This window comes from Rhodnius prolixus, unplaced genomic scaffold, assembly GCF_049639745.1.
Source record: "Rhodnius prolixus isolate KJV_2025 unplaced genomic scaffold, Rpr scaffold_6, whole genome shotgun sequence".
NCBI classification, from domain to species: Eukaryota; Metazoa; Arthropoda; class Insecta; order Hemiptera; family Reduviidae; genus Rhodnius; species Rhodnius prolixus.
This window is the reverse complement of record NW_027411634.1, coordinates 33805377-33821441: the sequence shown is the minus strand read 5'-3', so window position 1 is coordinate 33821441 and position 16065 is coordinate 33805377. Positions and strand designations below refer to the sequence as shown.

Genomic DNA, 16065 nt, shown 5'->3' with positions numbered 1-16065 from the left:
CCGTTTAACTGGGCTCTACAACTAAAAAGTTATCGAGCTACTATTGGTAAAGAACATCTTTGGAACTGTGAGGACCATAATATCATTATAAAATGTAAAAAAGACTGTATTAGCGCATTTAGAAACCACTTGTTGAGCAAAGATATAGATTTTGCTATAAATTCAACTTTTAATTTGTTCCACAGAAATATTAGTTTATTGGGTGGCCAAGAAACGTACCTGAATTCAATTCCTCAAATCAGTCGAATCAGAATTATTTCTCAGATTAGACTAGCTTCTAAAAAAATCTGTTCGATTATTTATTAATGAACTGAAACACACATTTTCTCCTGAAAGCCAATGTAAATTGTGTAAAGAGGCTAGTACGTACTAAGGACGATCTTTGTCATTTCTTTACAGAATGTAAACTTTTAGATTGGCTGAGAAATAAACTCTTACTATTTCATTTTCAAGAGGAGCAGGTTTCTAACTTAGTCCAATTTGAAAAAATTATTGTGCTTAGATGATATCAAAGCAAACAATATTTGTACAAAATTTGCTATCGAAGGATTAAGAGTAAGATCAATATTATTGTAGGGCTTAAACATGTACTATTGTTGCCTCTTTTGTACTTTTCTGTTTGAATATTCTCTGAAATAACATTCATTTCTTCAAAATATCATTATAATTATTGTCATTTCTCTATATGTTAAGATGCTGAAGATTTCCAATATATTGTCTAAATAAGGTTTCTTATACCCATTTGTATTTTTTATGTAAATTTCACTATTTTACAGGATTTCAAAGAACCCAGCTCAATGTCAAATTAACAAATTAATATTTTATAATGTTTATTATGTTATCAGCTTTGTATGCTCACCTCCTTGCTATGGTGAAAACAATAAATTTATTATTATTATCCGTCATAGCGAGCCTGTTTACTGCATCTTGGCTGGTTTCATGCATCATCAGACCTAAAATTTTGATCGTTAAGTTACAGTTTCAGTTCCATTGGCGAAACTCAAATCAAAACATAACATTTTCAGTTTTTAGAGTGAAGGTAGGAACTATTCTTTCACCATTCAGCCATGCTGACGCTGGAGTTCCGCAAGGCAGCATTCTAGGCCCCTTTCTGTACACAATCTACTCCTCAGACATACCTACTCATCCTCAAATTACACTTCTCACCTGTGCTGACGATACTGTCATCTTATCTACTAACAAAGATCCATTATAAAAGCTCATAGAAACCTTCAGTCTCATCTCACCTCCTGGGCTATCAAACTGAACGAAACAAAATCTCAAAACATTTCTTTCACTCTTCGACGCATCACTCTTCCTCCTGTCTTTTACAATTTAACACCTCTACGAATGGAGTCCGCTACTTTGGGCTTTACCTTGACAAAACACTTACATGGAATCCTCATACGCGACTTAAGAGAACAGAACTCAACAGACGCTTCCGACAACTGAAAAGACTACTCGACAGCAGATCAAAACTCACTCTGGACAACAAAAGACTTATTTATGTAAGTAAATTAAAGCCAGTCTGGGCTTATGGCATCATCGAACTGTGGGGTTCAACTAAACGCTCAAATCTCTGCAAAGGATCCAGTCCTTGTAGTCTAAAATTCTTCGCTCTATAGTAAACGCTCCTTTCTACGTCACCAATCAAACCATTCACACACAGACTTGGAACATTTCTTTCGTGCAACACAAGTTGCTGAAAACACGATACAGAAAATGCCATCTTAACATTCAAACACATCACAGTCCACTTGTACAACATCTATCTTCCAGAACATTTCCAGACAATACTTCTAGGTCAGTCTTAAAAGACAGTGGCCTTGCGATCTCCTCTCTGATGAAGAGAGTCTGTAGAATTTAGAAGGTTTTTGGAGTGTTACCGCTGGGTAACTTCTCCACTCTGGTATGTGTGGATGTTATTTATTGTTATCATTGTTGCTTATAACGCAAAATGTGTTGATTGTGACTAAATAAATGATTCTTAAAAAAAAATACTGCAATTTTTTACTTTTTTGAATTATAACATTCACTCGTACGACCAATTTTGGTAAAAACCATTTCTCTTTCTTTTATTCTGAGGATCCCAGAAATCAACCCAGGACTCCAGAAACTGGGAGTGCCTTTTGACGATGACAAGACTTCCTCTTATGAAGGATAATACCAAAAAAATAAAAACACAGATGCTATTCAATGAGGTGTGTATGTAAATTCAACTTTCAATGATCTCATACATACAAAACAATTTATATATACGCGTACCTGAACAAGAAATTTGTGAAAGCGACCCTGAACTTGGCCTCAACGAATTTCTCCAAATGTCAGTTATAATTATTTGATTTTTTTTTTATCTCTCCTTGAAACTAAATTTAATTAAACATTTAAATTGCACCTTTCTTATGTTAGTTATTGCAAAAAAAAATGTTTTAATTTTACTTTACACATTAGTATGCACCGTTTTCACCTTGTTCCGTAATTATAGGTTGTTACTTTGTTTATTAATTAATCGTAGAAAATATTTAATTGCAATTTGATATAAATGCGGCATTAAAACAGAAAATTTATACGATAATTACTGTAATAATTTAATAAAATGGCAAAGTCTTTCGCTTTTACCACACTTAATAAAAGTTCTAAACTTTAATTCTGGACTGACTTAGGGCAAATTTTGTGAAAGCCAAAATTAAATTTGATGAAAACTTTATTATTTTTACTTAGAATACCTTCTTAGGATTTTACAGGTTTTGTCAAAAATAACTCTTACGACTTCCTGTAAACTTTCTAGATGCGTACGTAATTATAGATCCAATTTTTTGTTTTATCGAGATAACTTATCTGAATATTTTATTATTTTTTTTAACCCGGAAAAAGTATCGCACAATTTTAACTTCCGATTTCCTGAAAGCATTTTGCTAAATTTATAGTTTCCCTACAATTTTAAGACACTTCTTTTTTTTTATTTTCAATTTTAACAAAATGTAACTTTGCTCGGAATTTACATTTTTTCGGACAGTCAAGCGGCACTGAAGGCCCTCTCTTCCTTCAGAACTACCTCTTCCCTGGTCTGGGAATGTAAAAAGGCCCTAGAACAACTGGCTCGGCACAATAAAGTTCGGCTGGAATGGGTGCCGGGCCATATGGGGGATTAAGGGGAATGAATTAGCTGATCCAGGAATGGAGCTAATACTCCCTTCATTGGCCCAGAACCAGTCCTGGGGATCACTAGGGGTTGCAGTTCGTGAGGCTCTCAGAGATTGGATCTGGAGAGAGAGCATGAAAAGTACTGGGTGATGCTTCCTGGGGGGTCAAACACAGCGGAGGAGTGTCATGGCCCTTGTGCAAACAAAGAACCAAAGTGACTCTAGGTTTGGGCAGAAATCAGATCACTCTGATTACAGGCCTATTCACAGGGCACGGAAGGTTCAGGAAGCACCTGCACAAGGTGGGGGCTTATTAGCTCGGAACCGATGTGCAGATTGTGCCAGGAAGAGGAAGAAACGGCCTCTCACCTTTATTCTTGAGTGACTGCGCTACGATATCTTTGGTACCTTGAGACCAGAGGAGATTATAGCGCAGAAGGAACTGGTAGAGAAAGCCTTAAACCTCATAATAAGCCTCTTGGTGGCTGCGGTGCCGTGGGGCATGGGTCCCGTCCTGCCGATTAAAATCTAAATCTAAAAAATACCAAAATGTCTAGTACAAAAACCTCGTTCGATTTCTTCATTTTTACTAAAATTCTTTAGGTTAGAAATAATATCTCTTATAAACTGTTTAAGACTGCACTGACACTGGCGATTATTAGTTTATAAACTATGTTAACCTCAAATAGCTCAAAACACTTGCAGATACATTAACGAATTTGTAAAAACAATCAAATTTTCTTATTCAGGGCACCAAAAAATGGGCACTTCCGTTAAAAAAACCCAAAACAAATGAAAACAGGAAGTGAACAAAAAACAAAAAAGCAACTGTTGTATTTATTTACTGCACTTTCCAGACTAAAACGGAAACAACCAAAGAGAATAAAAAAATACCGTTGCAAGCTTTTGATTTCCTTGCACCAACTTTCTTGTACAAAACAGTGTCACACTGTAGCAGCGTATTTCCTTTGAAACATACTGAAAAACGCTCTTCCTGTCCCCCAATCCGCACATCTTCCTTGTCGCCCCTAAAAATAAATTGTAGAGCACTTTTGCAGTTTGTCTATTTCTCGTATTATAAAAAACTGAGTTATGCCACGTCGCTAATGTATAATATAAGCTATGCATTCTGGGTATAATGTTTGGGTAAATATTTGAATGTGTTCGTGCTGGTGGGTGGAAATCGTACTGTACACTATTTTCTTATATTTTCTTATGTTTATGTGCATGGAAAATTCCTCTCAGTTTTCTAGAGAAACAACCAACACTTCCACGATAGACATTTTTAAGGGCAGCAATGTTATTCAAACAAGTTATGTAGTAAGAGTTTGTTTGAAGCTCCTAAATTTGATTTAGAGATATTTCTATGTGAAAACTCCATAAAAATAAAGTTATAGTTGTGTAAAATAGCGCTGAAATAATGGAAATCTAAAAATAGAATCTTGCTTTACATTTTCTACGTAATTCTTGAAAAGATTACTCGTATAACTACATTTAACTATAACTTACGTACTGGAATTATTAACTGAATTAGATTGGGCTCTTATTAAAAATAAATCATAATTATTTATTTAAATTTACTCGATTATTGCAACAAAGAAGTAATAAAACATTCCACCAATAACAATCTGCGAGTATCAATAACTTGAACTAACTGTAAATTTACTCACGAGCAAATCATAAGGATACTGATGCTAGTAGATGTCTAGGAGGATTGGCTGGAATTAATTGTACGGGTAGAGAGTCACCTGCTGAGAGATTAAGTTACGCAGATAAGTTATTGTGGTTTGTCTTGTAGCGGGTTGAAGTTATGTTGGTTAGGAAAGGATTGAAAGCTTGGGTACGATTTACAGAACAGAGAGTTCAGGATTGTGCTAAGGTTTTTTGATTGTAAAGGTTAGGAATCCTTAGCAGTTAGTATGCTGGACAGAACCTTGTAATTAGGCTCTGGAAGTCCTGGTGTTTTAAGATACTGTTAATTACAAGATTCTTGATCTGTTATCTCTTCAGTCTTAATCTAGTATGAGGATTCCCATGTCAGTCTTTTAACACCCTAAAGTACCAAGCGTTAGGGGTGCATTTTTTTTTTTAATATTGAGGAGGCAGTGTTGTTTTTTTGAAGCATAAACATGCTGAAACTTGTTAAAATTTATGTTCATCTTCCATGCACGAAACTATTTCTCTAATTTTATGCTAGTTTTTTTTTTGTTTTTTTTGTAAATATCTGTAGGAGATTACTGTGTCTGGATCTCTGTTGAGCAGATAGATATCTGTATCAATTCTCTATCGTCACATATCGTTTTTTGGATCGATTTGTTTTTGGGTACTGCTTGGTCTCCTAAAAGCGATCAATAAACAACTTTATTGATAGAGAATTCATTAATTAGAGCTGTAAAACTGGGTAACAGAAAGACATGTATAGGATTCTGATCAATGTTAAGAACAGTAACAAGATGTGAGTTGAGGGAAGCCACTATGTGTAGCTATGAGGTTAGCGTTGGATTTAAATCCAGCTGCTGCTGTCCCTTAGATTTTCTCTTCCTAGCAGCTTCTTATAGTTTTTAACGAGTGAGCAGGGTCCAGGGAACGGCAGTGCACTAAAAAAAAGCTCCAAGCGCCAGTAACCTCAGATGTTGACGCGCTTTAAACTAAAAAAATAAAACACAAGTGGCTTCAATTTAAATTATCAACTTAGATCTAGGGCAATTCACCTGAAAACCTTTAGCTTTTATTTGCTACTTTGAAACTAGAATGAGATTATCAAAGCAACCAAAGTACTATAAAAGAAACTGGAATGATTCCTTATAATCTTTAAAAAAAAAATGAAGCGTTTGGAGAGAAGTTAGCAAGCTTCTAGAAATCCTAAGAACAAACATTCTTAGAGAAAACTACTCTGGAATTGTGAACAATGATCACTGATCCATCAAGCAGGCAGACTCCAGTTACTGAAATCATATTCAGGACTTTTCTTTAAGGTGGTGATGGACGTAGAAGTCTTTTTTCTCCCAATCAATGCCGAGTTACGACAGCACACAGTTTCGACATATCTTTAACATATTCTTCAAGTGATCGGAGAGGAAAATACTTTGTAAGCCCATTTCAATTTGTAAATGTTGTATTCCTTTATAGAAGAGATTTTGCTATGCACGAATTCAATATGAATGAATTAATTTTTAAAGAAAATAAATTATTTCTACATCGCTTCTGTCAACAATATCATTCTCTATTGAAACTTCTATATCCATTCAGTTACCATAGACTTTTACAGTAGTTACTGAAGGTTTTACTTTTAATAATTGAATTGAGTAAAAGTTTGTTTTTTGTAGACCATTTTTGAAATAGACTTCAGATGATGCGCTGAATAAAACTGAATAGAGCGCCATGAATGCAATGAACTGTAAGGAAATTGAAAAGAATTTAATTGCCAGTCACTGACAAATCAGTTTTGTTGGAATATAGGGCACTGCCACCTTGAGAGAAGGGTTGCGTCTTAGCCTCAAGGATGAGAAATATTAATAAAGTATAAAGTAATCGGTCATTTTTTGAGGGGCGGAGCTCTTGACGTTCAGTCGTTGGCGGTGGCTCATATTTACTATCAAAAATTTTGCCATTTAAATCAAAAATATCATCTACACGGTGGACTCTAATTGTGGATCTCCCGAACTTATAACCTGTACATCGAATCCGGAATGTTATTCAATGCGTAGGTTCAACGAAATGAGAATACGGACACTGTTAAGAGTTATAGGATTGTACGTCATTAAAGGAGTGGCTATAAGCTAACTGTGTTTGCGACTTAAAACATCTTTTGTGGCTTCATAATGCATTAGAATTTGTGCAAAACTGTAGGTGTTTATGAATTGGTAAATGTGTAAGTGGATTGATGCTGAGATCTCTGAAGAAATGGTTAGTCCACTTTTTTCCTTACGTGGGGCGAGGAAATGTAGCTCAGTCTCTATTTATAGCCTCACAGAAATGCTGCAGCGTTCTAGGCCCTGCTCAATCTGTGTTGAGTCGCGTGGCCTTTAAGGTCTGTTTTTCACCCCTCAAATTGATGCAAAACCTTAAGAGAACTCTTGTCCTGCCAACTGAAGCCTGCCTGAACAAAAGAACTGTTCTAAGGTAAAAGGACTCGAAAAGAAGCATGCATAAATTAAAAAAAAAAAAATATATTTCAAAAGCAATCGAATCAGAGTCACAGTTGGTATAACAGAGTCACTCTAGTATATTCATTGCAATCCACCACTTTTACACTGTTCTGTAATTGTACATCTGAGTTCAAAGTCGCTTTACACCATTGTCGCATTATCCTGGACCGCTTTAATAGCTTGGCCACAATGATCGTAATTGAACTCGCCTAGTTCAAAAGCTTGAGCTGATTCTATTTAATTTAAAGTGCATTAGATTCTATTTAACTTGTATCCTCACTCTTCGTCGCCTCAGATTAAATCTGTGAATTTAAGAAGTTTTCAATTCTTGTTCGAAGCCCCCAAAAACACGAAAACATCAAAATAAAAAACAATTAGATTTTTGCAATTGAATAGCTACTCGTTTATTCTAAATATTTGCTTCAATTATTCTACTTTTGATTTCTAAATAATTTTTATTGTACGTAGAGTTTCTATTAATTTCTAGGATCTCCAACTGGGACAACTTAAATATCTTCTCAGCAAGGTGTAAATGTCATCAATAGAAAACTAATTTATTGATATTCTTTCTTTTTTCAATTAGTATCTTCAATAGATCTAGATCGATTGGAGAAAGTTCTTGTTTAGACGCTATCTTAAGATGACGCATTGAGGCGTGTTTGGGAGATATTGAATAAGCGTAAAATATAGCTTTTTATACTTTATAGCCTTCATATAGATTAGTCAGCATAATCGAGTAAAGCTTTCATTGTTTTAAAAAGTTGAAGCTTAACTAAACTGAATCCTTGTTCGAATAAGAATGAATCATAAAGTTATTAATAAAGAACTGAGTGCGGAGAATATTAATTCATTAATTCATTCTAAAAAGGAGCAATTGCAATTGTCTTAGATTTTCGAGTTTTACCGTCGTTATATATGCCAGTGCGGGCACGTCAACTCAAAAAGGAATTATCACAAGAAGCTCAATTTTCTATTTCGTTGAATATTAATAAGAGAGCTGACAATAACTTGCCGATAAAGTTATGTATTATATACGTATGAGTTAGCATAATATTTTAACTTCTTAAATTGTATAAACGAACAAAATCATTAGGCGCACGGTAGCCGAACGGTTAGAGGCGAGGCCCAAAAAGCTAAGATGTATTGTGGTGCTGGGTTCAATTCCTGGTCTAGGCCTTGAATTTTATTTACTATGTTTAATGTGTGAACTTTAAAGTTGAGTCGCCTCCGACCAAGACACCTAATTTGGTTATTGTTTTTTTCTATTCTTCGCGGTCTGCGGTCTTAAGGGGCCATCTTCTCACTCCAAATCGATGGAGGTTTTCCTCCATATCATCCATCCATCTAAGTCTAGGGCGCCCTCGAATTCTTCTGCCTCCTCGGTTTTCATTTAATAGTTTTCGAGGTACCCTTTATCGCAAATATCCTCTCCAAATGTTGCAACCATCTCAATCTACCCTTTATTTGGGCGACTATGTCTGGTTCTTCAAACAATTCCATCATTTCCTGAAAAATATTGACAATTATAGAATAATATTGTTACAATATATTGTCAATTATTAGGCCTATAATAAAGAAAAGTGAAAACCGACCTTCTTTCAAAGATTTTAAGAAAGACTTTCTGTTTTTAATTAACTTTACAATAGTGGGCACTGGGCAGGTTTATGGACTAAACTTGCTTTTCTTTTCAGAAGAAGTACAACGTTTCTTGAATACCAAATCAGAAAGATTTTTTTACATTTACAAAGAGATGTCACCAACTGGGTTGACATCACTCATGAACACATACAATCTTCATTCTAGCTCTTTTTCTATCCTCGTAAGATTTTAGTAGAATTAGTGCGGAAAGCTGTGAATATGATGTGGCTCAAGATTAGGACGGGACTTATATCCAAGGTTTTTTTGTATTGCTATTTGTTTGGAGGGTGACCGCAAAGAATAGGATTACATTCTCTTGGAATGTGTGCTTTCCTTTCAATGATTATTTCTTAGGTTTTCTTCTCTGTTTTTTTTAAAAGAAACAAAAAATTGAATAAGAAGTTAAACGAAACAAAACCCACTCAAGCGAAAAATTATGGAAACTAAAAAACTTGGAGACCCCCCCAAGGGCGTTAAGTATAAATTTAACAGCACGCTGTAGCCGTTTTATTCAATTGTGTCTCTGAACATTTACTGGCGCGTGTTCAGCATTAAAATCACCACTTATATAAATAATTTAAAAAAAAAAGAAGTCGAAGACGAAGAAAGGGCAAATTAAATATGGGTGGCATCTGCGCTTCTCGCCCCCGCAATTTTTTTTTCTTTAAACTGAAGCTAAATATGAAGGCGACAACATGAGCGTAAGAATGAGCTAGTTTGAATGAGTGGCCCCGAGTCTGTGTACGGTAAGGGGGAATTTTAAAGAGCGTCTCTTGGGAGAAATTGAGAGAGTCCAGCCTCACTTCTGAAGCCTCCACTCCTGAAGATAAAGAACAGGGCAGACCGGTATAAAGGTGAAAGTATTTTTTTTCTTTCTTTTCAGATAAATTTATCGGTGACCGCTTTTTTTTCAATTGTTTATTTAGTTTACGTCTAAACTCACGAACACCTGTACTGGCATTTAATTTTTGTTTTTATGTTGAGACTTGCAGCGCAAGTGTTCCAAAGAGAAATTTAAATTTGATTTCTTTATTCTTTTATTTAAAGAGAGGGAAAAAATTAAACTTTCTTTTGATAAATTTATTCCAAATTTCACTTTGATCTTTATTTACAAAAATAATTAAGAATAATCATTCCTCAAAATAGTGACCATTCATACATCTTTCTCAAAAAATGATCATGTTTCGCCAAACTTTTATAGTAAAAAAAAGGGAAACTATGGCTATAGTAAGCAGGCTGAGAGCGAACCACGCGGTGTGCGGAGTTCGTATCTTCACAGGATCACCAAAAAGGACCTCTCTCCTCTTTGCGTAGAGTTTGCAATTGAGGAGGAGGATTTCAAACAGATTAGATAAATATTCTGTATTTATGAAAACATATTACAGTGAGTGGTACAAAATAAACGAAAAAAATAATTCACTGGTGCATAACTGAATACAATTTTCCTCTACTTACCAATCAAAACAAGTAAACACAAATTTTCTGAATTTTAAAGCAGATAAAAAATAATTATAAACGTTATTAAGTTGTTGAGAGTTTGCAACATCTAATATATCTGCTACATCACTATTTATTACATTTATATTTTTAAACAAAGATTTTCTATAATTGTTATAAGAAGGGCAATATTTTAAGATATGAGCGAGCGTTTCCTTTGCATTTAGATTACAAGTTTGACAATTAATTGTTGTATCTATGACATACTGTTCTCCATTTAAATATATTCTAATTAGATTTATATTACTTAGCCTAAGCTGAATTAATAATCTTTGCTGTTTTATGTTTGAATTACCAATAAAATAAAAAGGAACACAGTCTGTTTGTACAAAAAATCTAAAATCTGGGTTATATTTTGAATTATACACTCTCTCCAGATCCAGGGATTTTAAGTGGTTCGACCATTTCTCTAAAATGTCTTTTTTACACTGTCGGAGCAGATCCGAACTACTAAATCTTACGTCATAATAACCAATTGTATGCAATACTTTGGCAAGATAAGAAAACCAGTGTTTTTGTATTGTATTGTCTTGCTTATATACTTCGAAAAGGCAAATCTTTGGTAGCTCGGAAGAAGACATAGCGAGTACTTTAATCCACCAGTTAAGAGTACGCTCCAGTATTACCACGCGAATATCTTTGCACCCAGTTTCACTTCTAATAAAATGATTAGGGGTGTTTAATGGTAGGTGAAATAGACCTTTAAAAAACGAAACTTGAAGTTTCTCCGGTACTTTCAAATAGTTGATGGACCAAAGTTCAGAAGCATACAGAAGTGTAGCAGCTGAGATTGACTCAAATAATCTAATTTTAGACTCCCATGTGTTTGATTTGGCCTTAATTAAAATTTCCCGAACCTTCGCTAGAGCTTTATTACCCTTAGTAAAGAAGTACTTGGAAGCACACTTAAATGCTCCTGTACATGTAAAAGGAACTCCAAGATAATTATATGTATTAGCGTATTCAATAATTCTATTGTCATAAAAAAGTGGAGGATAAAACTTTGCTTTCGGGGAAGCACGAAAAATAACGATTTGTGTTTTGTCGGTATTTAGCTGCAGCTGATTAAGAGCACAATAATCATGAAGGGTAGTTAATTTAATTTGAGCATCCTCATGGGAATCTGCAAACAGAACAAGGTCATCTGCAAACATAAGACAGAGTATACTCGATTCATCACCGACTTTAGATCCAGATAACCCTCTTTCTTCGAAGAATTTTACAAAATCTGACAGAAATAAGGAAAATAAAGAGGGGGATAGGGATTCACCCTGCAACACTCCCCTACTTATCCTACAAGATGCACTGTTCAATCTATTATTTACTCTCAGTTGAAAATTTGATTCGGCATAGAAATTTTTAATCAACCTAATAAATTTACCGCTAACACCGATTGCATTCAATTTATTCCAGAGGAGATCATGATTAATGCTATCAAAAGCTTTATGAAGGTCAATGAAGATTGCAAAAAGGGGTTTCTTATAAACTCGGGTATGAAGCGATATTAAGACGGACAAAGAAAACAAGTTATACATCGTGGAGCGACCCTTTCTGAATCCAGATTGCTCTTTAGGTATTATACTATTGAGTTCGCACCAGGTAGTAAGCCTTGCAAGCAAAATTGATGTAAAGAGTTTAGCAATTGTATTAACAAGAGCAATGGACCGATAGTTATTAGGATCACAAATGTCGCCTTTTTTAAATAAAAGAACAAGAATAATACTAGCCCACTGTTGCGGAATTTTTTCAGCTAAAAATATTAAGTTAAACAAATTTAAAACATAGTGTTCCCATTCAGGGCTAAGGTTTTTAAAGACTTCATAAACTAGACCATCATTACCAGGACTTTTATTATTACTACTAGAGGCAATAGCAAATTGGAGTTCTTCTAAGGTTATTGCTGAATCAAGCAACTGGCAGCCAACATTACAATAATCAGTATGTACATAGTCAATGCTTGGGTATAACACTTGAAAATAATTTAACCAATCTTTAATTTCAATAGGAATAGCAGGTGCTCGTCTAGGTGAAAGAGTCTTTACTGCTGCCCAAAATTGTTTAGAATTCTTAACCTGGCAAAAGTCCGCAGTTAGCTGTTTGTAGTAGTTTTCTTTTTTATCTTTTATTAATTGAAAATACTGTCTTTTGTGTTTGGAATACAAGAAAAAAGATTCTTCGTTATATTTTGTAGTTCTTAAATTTTTATATAATTGCTTTAGTTTTTTATTATTAAGCTTACAGTCAGAATCAAACCAAGGTTTTGGTTTACTATAGTTAACATATGATAACTCTTTACAAACTCTAAACATTTCACAATCCCTAGCCACCTGCTGCAAAGTCAACAAAAAGTTAATATATAAATTATCCGGATCAGAGCTATTATAGTAAATATTATCATAGGCTTGCAAACAATACTTGAAATGATCAACTTTGTTGGGATCCCATTTTATCATTGAATAATCTTTATAATGTACCGAAATTCCTGAAAGTATTACACTAGCAGAAGGTACGTCTAGTTTCAAATATAATGCCTTATGTTGTGAATAATCAAAACAATCAATTACTTCTAAATCATTTATTAATTTTAAGGCCGAATCATTCACCCAGACCATATCAATTAGACTTTTCCCCACTGTGGAAATATAGGTAAAATGAGCCGGTCTATCAGATTTTGTTCTACCATTACATACTTCAAAATTTAGACTATCCATCATTTCTAAAAGCAAAGTACCTCTTTTATTCAGGTTATTATCATAAGAAAATCTGGGCCACTCTAGTTTGGTTTCAAAAAACACTTGCTCGTCCGAGTAATCTAAATTTCCTACCCTTGCATTAAAATCACCCATAATAACAAACAACGTTTCGGAAGGAAGAGTTTCTTTAAGAAAATCAATTTTCTCTCGAAAGATAGTGCTACAAGAGTCCACATTCACAGTGGGTCCCCAATACAAACAACCTAACACCAAAGTATTGCATTCCACAATTAATTTTACTATTAAAAACCACTCATTTGATTCAATAAGTGAAATTTTAGGCTCATATAATTTTTTATAAAATAGCATTAGTCCACCACACGCTCTTCCATATTTCGAGACTTTTGTAGCTTTTACTTTGAAATGAGAAAAATCTTTGAGAAAAACAGGTATATTTAACAGATCAGCATCCGAAAACCAAGTTTCTACAAAACAGAATACTTCGATTTTTGAGAATAATTGTGCAGTTTTATGATTTAGATATAAATTATTTAAATTAGTAAAGCCAGAGATATTACAGAAAATAATACTGAATTCTTTATTTACTTTTATATTTTGCTTACTACTATGATTAGATGGAGTTTGTTGATCCAGTTCTTTGGTGGAAACGAAAATTGTCGAGTTTCTTCAAAGTTTCTCGCTTGACTTTCTTGCAGGATTGATTGTCTTCTTTGGAAGACTTAGAAGTTTCGGGATAACATTCCGAAATTAAACGTTCAGCCTCTTCCAGAGAATAGTTTTGTCCTTTTAATTTAATATAGTTACGGCTTATTATACAAGTTGGTTCGTATTTTTTCAAGCTCTGCAAACATTGGTAAAGCTTTCTTCTATACTCCCTCTCCTCACGAGTCCGATCCGGTGCAATTTGTATTTTGTTCCTATTAAATTCAGTCCTTTTTTTCCATAAATCCGACATAAATTTATTGCTTTTCAACGAGAGACATATGGGTCTCGGATTCTTCCCCCTACCAATACGGTAACAGTTATTAATTACTAAATCAGGTAAATCAAATGCAACTTCGTTGCAGACTTTTTTGACTACATTCAAAGTGTCCACAACATGTTCATCTTTTTCCTCCGGAACTCCATAAATTATGACATTATTTTTTTTTGCTTCCTTTTTCAAGAACTCTATTTCAGCTTGCTGACGCTTTATAATCTTATCCTGTTCAAAAGTTTTAACTTTAAAGTTTCGAATTTCTACATACAAGTCATTGATAGTTGTTTGCAATTTATCAAATTTTTCCACCAAAGATCTATTTTCCTGAGTTCCTTGCTTAATAGCGTCCATAATATCCTCAAGCGATAAAGACATTTTAATATGGAAAAAATTAAATATAAGCAAAACTTTTAACCAATAAGTAGAGCAAGTTAAAAGTTCGATAAACAAACTAGGCAAAACAACCTTTGTTTACTATTCAATACTATATTGATATAAATATAGATTAAGATACCTGAGTAGAATAGTGGGGGACACCAAGTATACGCCTACTTTCCAACAGCACAAAATTTTCTAATAAAATTCTTATTAAATGTATAATCTTCTTTTATTAATAACTCGATAACTATTAATATAATGAAATCAAAACTTCCACAAATATCAGGTTCTAATTATACTTCACGTGTTTCACAAAAATAAAGTTCATAAAACTTATGCTGACCACAATAAAAACTTGGTTATAAGACAGAGCTCAAAGTAACGATGTTGCCTCTTCGCTTACTCGTACCAAACTCAAACACTATAATAATGGATATGTCCACGTTATGTTGTAAGAAAGGAAACGAATGTTTGACGACGTATACAGGGGTATTTAGATGCACCATTCGCTATGAAGACATTCTCCACCAACATCTATGTGCTGAAATCTATAGCAGAGCTAGCTAAGAAATATGAATGTATTTAAAAGTTATAGCCGATTAGAATGAATGGAAGAAAATGATTAGAGAAGGATTACGTGATTTTAATTCTGGTTAAGCTATAAGGATGGCAGGAATATAGAGTACTGATCCATCCATTAGTTGTAGTTTATGTAAATAGTAGTAATATATAGTAGAGGGATGGATGAGTGAAGCGAATGTATTTATAAGTAATAATGAAGAGTGAGTGATATTCTAGTGATAAGCACCTAGACGATGCTGGCTGTATGGCGAAAGCTAATGCCAAAGAAAAGGAAAAAAAATGGTTACAAGTTGGGTGTTCTTTGAACTTTACCGCTATTTCGTAAAGTTTTTTTGACGATCAACCCTTGCAAAACTTTGAATTATTTACAGTTTTCATTATAACTAAAATTGACCATTATTTTTTTCCCCCTTGAATCTAGATAATGTTGGTAATTTATACCCGATTTTTGTTTTTAATTAGAAAATAGTACCAGAATATTGGGGTTGGGTGTTGGTCTAGTGGTCAAGAGTGTGGCTTTGTGTGTGGGAGATCCCCAGTTCGAATCCTGCGTTTATCAATTTTTTATTTGTTAGAAAAAAAATTGTTTATAGTAAAGTATGAGCTTCCGCCCCCGTAAAAGACACCTAATTGGTGGTTGGACGTTAAGCCCCCCCCTGAAATTATAGGCTATCACTTTATAACCAGAAATATTTTCGAATTAGGCGAGCGTACAATAAATTCAAATAAAACAATGTAGGGGAAAAAGTTATGATTTAACATGACCTCAATTTTTAAATCTAGACTTTTCAGTGAGAGACAGTGTAGAACCGTGCATTTCAGGTGATGGCCCCAGTCTAGATCTGGGAACTTATTGGCGGAACTTGCTTTCCGCTTAGTGAAAGTATACGCTAAGTACCACTGTATAAATAGTGAGAGGTTATCGTGACAAAGAATCCTGACTAGCAGCGGGTTTGACCTAGCTATTCTGTATCCGTTGTCCTCGA

The 16065-nt window shown here is 34.2% G+C and overlaps 1 protein-coding gene and 1 long non-coding RNA gene across 5 annotated transcripts in view; one reads left to right on the top strand and one right to left on the bottom strand.

The window, feature by feature from the left end:
- LOC141460302 (uncharacterized) overlaps positions 1–16065 on the bottom strand; it is a 426050-nt gene that overhangs the window by 141567 nt on the left and 268418 nt on the right. The gene's annotated exons all lie outside the window — the stretch shown is intronic.
- LOC141460299 (uncharacterized) overlaps positions 1–16065 on the top strand; it is a 70840-nt gene that overhangs the window by 50288 nt on the left and 4487 nt on the right. The gene's annotated exons all lie outside the window — the stretch shown is intronic.